The sequence below is a fragment of the Oncorhynchus tshawytscha genome, linkage group LG14, assembly GCF_018296145.1.
Source record: "Oncorhynchus tshawytscha isolate Ot180627B linkage group LG14, Otsh_v2.0, whole genome shotgun sequence".
Classification (NCBI taxonomy): Eukaryota; Metazoa; Chordata; class Actinopteri; order Salmoniformes; family Salmonidae; genus Oncorhynchus; species Oncorhynchus tshawytscha.
In genome coordinates, this window is record NC_056442.1 from 22,500,933 (window position 1) to 22,507,812 (window position 6,880).

The 6,880-nt window shown below is 41.7% G+C and overlaps 1 long non-coding RNA gene across 1 annotated transcript in view; it reads right to left on the reverse strand.

Moving 5' to 3' along the window:
- LOC112266768 overlaps positions 1 to 6,605 on the reverse strand; it is a 50,111-nt gene extending 43,506 nt beyond the window's left edge. The window contains exon 1 of the long non-coding RNA XR_006078799.1: positions 6,391 to 6,605. This is a non-coding gene — a long non-coding RNA (uncharacterized LOC112266768). The remainder of the gene's footprint in view (positions 1 to 6,390) is intronic.
- Positions 6,606 to 6,880: the final 275 nt, after the last annotated feature.

The following is a 6,880-nucleotide window of genomic DNA, read 5'->3' on the forward strand; positions in this document are numbered from 1 at the left end:
AAGGGGATTGTTGGGCTGTGACAGTAAATCTCTTGAAAGAGGATGACCTAGTGCAGCGACTCCACTGCACTTGACAGTCTCTGTCAGCTACCATCATCCTCCACCTTTATCTACTGTGTGTCTTGTTGTGCCACAGACGTTATGGTGAAACTCTTTGGCTCAACTTTATTCCTTCCTTCCATCACACTTTGGCATGATCTGTCAATACAAGCACAATTTGTCAATACAAAAACAATGCCACTGTTCCTCGTGTGCGCACACGTGGAGAAAAACATATTGAAAAAAAAAACGAAACATTTCCTCACTTCCAGGTCAAGAATGAGGACTACATACTAAAATCAGTTAGAAATTGTGTCTATGGACATTTAAATAAGCATAGCCCTCGGTGGCTTTTACTGTCAAACATTGTGTGTTTCTACAGTATAACTATGCCAGCTTGGCAATGGAGCAGATGCTCAGTACATGCAAGCCTGTGCCCTACTTCAGGCATCTCATTGACATTCTGCCACTTGATTTAAAAAAAAAAGCAAAATAAAGAAGTTAATTAAACTATTACCAGCTGCTTATGCCCTTCCATCAAGTTTACTCAGCTGTAAAATAATCAAAATAATGGAGGAGATTGTTTGAGCTAATATGCCTTAAATTTGAAAATTCAAAACTTTTACAAAACATTTATCAAAGCAAGAAATGATTTTGAAAGAAGAAGCAAAGTACTTTAAGCATATGTTCTCTTTTCAGCCTTCTCCATTTCCACTAACTATAGTTAACTGTAAGGATGTTTTTCCTAATAATAGACCTGTACACAAAGACTTGTGTAAGGGCCAAATTGCAGTAGAGGAACTTCTTGATGCAATTAAAGCCTTTAGGCCAGGGGGAAATCCAGGGCTGGATGGCATACAAGCTGAGGTATATGAAACCTTTTTTAAACTACTCAAAGATCCATTATTAGCCTGATTTAACCACTGCTATAAAAATGCTAAACTATCAGGTACTCAGCAAGAAGGTTTGATTTCACTATTACTGAAACAGGACAGAGGTGGTAAGTATAAAGATCCAGTCCAAAAACAACTGGAGGCCACTACAGTGTTGTAATGCAGACATCCTCGCAAAATGCACAGCACATACAATTTAAAAAAGGTGTTGTCGGATATTATTCATCCTGATCAGACAGGTTTTTTTTACATGGAAGATACATTGACGATAATATAAGACAAGTCCTTGAAACAATAGATCACTCTAGGAAACCAGGTCTGGTATTCAGAGTGGAGACATCAAAACTATGGAGTGCTGCATTAGATGACCTGGCCTCAACAATCACTCAACCTCAACCCAAATGAGATTGTTTGGAATGAGTTGACGCGCAGAGAGAAGGAAAAGCAGCCAACAAGTGCTCAGCATGTGTGGGAACTCCTTCAAGACTGTTGGAAAAGCATTCCAAGTGAAGCTGGTTGAGAGAATGCCAAGAGTGTGCAAAGCTGTCATCAAGGCAAAGGGTGGCTACTTTGAAGGATCTCATATATAAAATATATTGTGATTTGTTTAACACTTTTTTGGAGTTAAACCAAGGTGTATCCTGTTTCCATTGATCATCCTTGAGATGTTTCTACAACTGGATTGGAGTCCACCTGTAGTAAATTCAATTAATTGGGCATGATTTGGAAAAGCAAACACCTGTTGTCTATATTAGGTCCCACAGTTGACAGTGCATGTCAGAGCAAAAACCAAGACATGAGGTTGAAGTAATTGTCCGTAGAGCTCCGGGACAGGATTGTGTGGAGGAACAGATCTGGGGAAGGGTACCAAAAAATATTTGGCAGCATTGAATGTCCCCAAGAGCACAGTGGCCTTCATCATTCTTGAATGGAAAAACCTTGGAACCACCAAGACTCGTCCATGAGCTGTCCGCCAAGCCAAACTGAGCAATCGGTCGAGAAAGGCTTTGGTCAGGGAGGTGACCAAGAAACTCGATGGTCACTCTGACAGAGCTCCAGAGTTCCTCTGTGGAGATGGGAGAACCTTCCATAAGGACACCATCTCTGCAGCACTCCACCAATCAGGCCTTTATGGTAGAGTGGCCAGATGAAAGCCACTCCTAAGTAAAAGGAACCTTGACAGCCCACTTGGAGATTGTATCTAGTCTGAAGAAACCAGGATTGGACATTTTGGCCTGAATGCCAAGCGTCACATTTGGAGGAAGCCTGGCACCACCCCTGCAGTGAAGCATGGTGGTGGCATCATCATGCTGTGAGGATGTTTTTCAGTTGCAAGGACTTGGAGACTAGTCAGGATCAAGGGAAAGATGAATGGAGCAAAGTACAGAGAGATCCTTGATGAAAACCTGCTCCAGAGCGCTCAGGACCTCAGACTGGCGAGAGGTTTCACCTTCCAAAAGGACAATGACCCTAAGCACACAGCCAAGACAATGCAGGAGTGGCTTTGGGACAAGTCTTTGAATGTCACTGAGTGGCCCAGCCAGAGCCCGGACTTGAACCCGATCGAACTTGTCTGGAGAGCCCTGAAAATAGCTGTGCAGCGACGCTCCCCATCCAACCTGACAGAGACTTGAGAGGATCTGCAGAGAAGAATGGGAGAAACTCCCCAAATACAGGTGTGCCAGGTGTGCCAAGCCTGTAGCGCCATACCCAAGAAGACTCGAGGCTGTAATTGCTTCAACAAAGTACTGAGTAAAAGGTCTGAATACATACTTATGTGAAAGTGATTTCATTTTTTGTTTATACATTTATAAAAATGTTTTCACTTTGTCATTATGGCGTATTGTGTGTAGATTGAAAAAAATATTTAATCAATTTTAGAATAAGGCTGTAATGTAACTCTATAATAGTAAGTACTTATACATTATAAATCATGTTTTCAGTCATATCTTGATGTACATTTTATCAAAACATCAAATACTTTATTTTTGCTGTAACTTCTGTAAAATCAAAAAAGTGCCATGAATGTAAAAATGTGTGTAGAATGTACATGTACAAACAAAAGAAGAAGCTGTAAAAACAAAGTGTTTTTAAATTACGTGCCTTTCTATCGGTTTAGGATCTAACATGAAAAGTAAATTTTAAAAAAGTAAATCATTGAGAATGCTATAGGCCTAAGTATGAGCAGTGCAGTCAATGTTTTTTTAATGATATTTCCACACTAGGAGGTTGAAATAACACTGAAATTGCTAAAATTATGAAAATGCCCTTTTAGTGTAGGACATGTTATTACCTTTTTTTGCCTGGAATTTCAGACTGTTTAGGTGGGAGTGACGTTTTTGACCCATAGCATGATATCCCAATCAGATCGGATTATTCTGACCAATGACCAGTCATCTTTTATTTGCTTATGTATCCTCCTACGTTGAAGGGGTTAACATTTTTATCAACACGCCCACACAATAAGAATGAGCATGTCAATGACAAAAGGGAGCTCAGGAAAATAAATGATAACTGGCAGCTTCATTATAAATAGTACCAGCAAAACACCAGTCTCAATGTCAACAGTGAAGAGGCGACTCCGGGATGCTGCCCTTCTAGGCAGAGTTCCTCTGTCCAGTGTCTGTGTTCTTTTACCCATCTAAATATTTTCTTTTACTGGACAGTCTGAGATATGTCTTTACCTTTGCAACTGTGCCTAGAAGGGCCAGCATCCCGGAGTCGCCTGTTCACTGTTGACGTTGTGTCATGACTTCCGCCGAAGTTGGTCCCTCTCCTTGTTCGGTCGGCGTTCGACGTCACCGGTTTTCTAGCCGACACCGATCCACTTTTCATTTTCCATTTGTTTTGTCTTCATTGTACCCACCTGGTTTCCATTCCCATAATTACATGTTCCTTATTTAACCTTCTGTGTCCCCCATGGTTTTGTGCATGTTTGTTCATTGTAAGTTGGTCTCATTTGTGAGCTTGAATATGTTCCTTCTTGGCATATTTGTTTTTTTGAGTAAAGTTACGTTTAATACTCATCTCTGTGTCCTGCGCCTGACTCTACCTTACCTGCTACACCTAGACTCCTTACAAGTTGAGAATGGTGTTTTGCAGGTACTACTTAATGAAGCTGCCAGCTGCCAGACTTGTGAGGCATCTGTTTCTCAAACTAGACACTCTAATGTACTTGTACTCTTGCTCAGTTGTGCACCAGGGCCTCCCACTCCTCTTTCTATTCTGGTTAGAGACAGTTTGCGCTGTTCTGTTCTGTGAGTACTACACAGCGTTGTATGAGCTCTTCATTTTCTTTGCAATTTCTCGCACGGGATAGCCTTCATTTCTCAGAACAAGAATAGACTGACGAGTTTCAGAAGAAAGGTCTTTATTTCTGGCCATTTTGAGCCTGTAATCGAACCCACAAATGCTGAAGCTCCAGATACTCAACTAGTTCAAAGAAGGCCAGTTTTATTGCTTCTTTAATCAGAACAACAGTTGTCAGCTGTGCTAACATAATTGCAACAGGGTTTTATAATTATCAACGTGGATTAGCTAACACAACGTGCCATTGAAACACAGGAGTGATGGTTGCTGATAATGGGCCTCTGTACGTCTATGTAGATATTCCATTAAAAATCAGCCGTTTCCAGCTTCAACAGTAATTTACAACATTGACCATGTCTACACTGTATTTCTGATCAATTTGATGTTATTTTAATGGGTACATATTTTCGCATTTCTTTCAAAAGTTTCTCTACCATAAGCCACCTCCAATGTCATTTTAGAGAATTTGGCAGTACGTCCAACTGGCCTTAAAACTGCAGACCACTTGTAACCACGCCAGCCCAGGACGTCCACATCCACCTTCTTCACCTGCGGGATCGTCTGAGACCAGCCACCCAGACAGCTGATAAAACTGTGGGTTTGCACAACTGAAGAATTTCTGCACAAACTGTCAGAAACCGTCTCAGTGAAGTGCATCTGCCTGCTCGTCGTCCTCACCAGGGTTTTGACCTGACTGCAGTTCGACGTCGTAAGAGACTTCAGTGGGAAAATGCTCACCTTCAATGGCCACTGGTATGCTGGAGATTTGTGTTCTTCACGGATTAATCCAGGTTTTAACTGTACCGGGCAGACGACAGACTTGTGTGGGCGAGCGGTTTGCAGATAATGTTGTGAACAGAGTGCCCCACGCTGACGGTGGGGTTATGGTATGGGCAGGCAGGCATAAGCAATTTGAATGCACAGAGATACTGTGACGAGATCCTGAGGCCCATTGTCGTACCATTCATCCGCCATCATCACCTCATGTTTCAGCATGATAATGCACGGCCCATGTCGCAAAGATCTGTACACATTTCCTGGAAACTGAAAATGTCCCAGTTCTCCCATGGCCATACTCACCAGATATGTCACCCATTGATTGAGCATGTTTGGGATGCTCTGGATTGACGTGTACAACAGTGTGTTCCAGTTCCCACAAATAACTTCACACAGCCATTGAAGAGGAGTGGGACAACATTCCACAATCAACAGCCTGATCAACTCTATGCAAAGATGTGTCACAGGTGGTCACACCAGATACTGACTGGTTTTCTAATCCACGCCCCTACTTATTTTTCAAGGTAACTGTGACCAACAGATGCATGTCTGTATTCCCACTCATGTGAAATCCATAGATCAGGGCCTAATGGATTTATTTAAATTGACTGGTTTCCTTATATGAACTGTAACGCTGTAAAATATTTGAAATTGTTGCATGCTGTGTTTATGTTTGTTCTGTGTACATAACCTTTCAAAAAACGATGAAGTGGGTAATGTAAATTGTTGCAATAACCAGCAGGAGTCCAGGAAACCTCTCAACTTCAAAAGGAATAATGCAATAGCACTGGGTACCTACACACATGGATGTCAGTGAAAGGTAAACGCAGTGACAAATCTGCATGATCATTAGGCTATAATTTCCATCTCCTTATAAATGTATGACAATGATTATGCTTATTATTAGTGTGTTATTAGTAGTGGTGGAGGTTGAGGGAGGCTAGTAAAAGTACTAAGTTAGAACAATGGTGACTAAAAGCACAATATTCTAGATGGAACCATTTGCCAGAGGTGATCATTTTCCTGCAGTCATTCATTTAACAACAGCAAGAAATAACCGAATCCATTTCAGCCCCTCTGCTGCATCTGATAGCCTACCCGACTCAACAGCGCGCTTCATGTCGGTCACCTGTCTGCATCCAAATGCCATTCACCTGTGCTGAAGTAAGTGAGACACTGCAGGCTACTGTTGCGCCACACGTGCTATGACGTAGGCTACCTTGAAAAACAGTAGCATACTTTGAAAAACAGCAGTCTGTCCGAAATCTCATAATAAGTGTTCACTACATTACTTGATTAGCGTAATTGTAGCCTTAACAACGTGATGTCGTTGAGCTCTAAAATATTACAATTAGAGCAGAGGGTTTCTTACCTGCGCTGACATCAAGGATAACTCCATCATTGGGTTAATGGGGTTCAGAAATCGGCAGGCTGTTAGAAAATTCAATACACTAACAGTGTGTAAAATGTAAGATTTTAGTAAAAGCTTCGTCTTCAGCGAGGTCTCATCCGTGGAGCACACTACTACGCTTCGCTGGAACAGCACGATCTTGATTCGTCTAAACGCACTTAATGGAAGAGCCCACCCAGTGGATTCGTGCTGCAGGCGTGCAATGCAACTTTGCAGAATTATTGATGCAAGTTTGCCTTTGACAGTTAAACTATTTGACACTTCTACCCACTACATCCCCTTCCTCTTTTCCTTCACATGTTTTGAGGGGAGGACATTCTATTGGAGATGGATACTTGAATTATGTATTTATGTTTGAGTTCATTGACACAAGATAGGCAAGCTCTATTATTCTTCCTTGAAAACAGGATTGGACTGGCCATAGGCATTTCGTGCAAATGCCATATGGGCT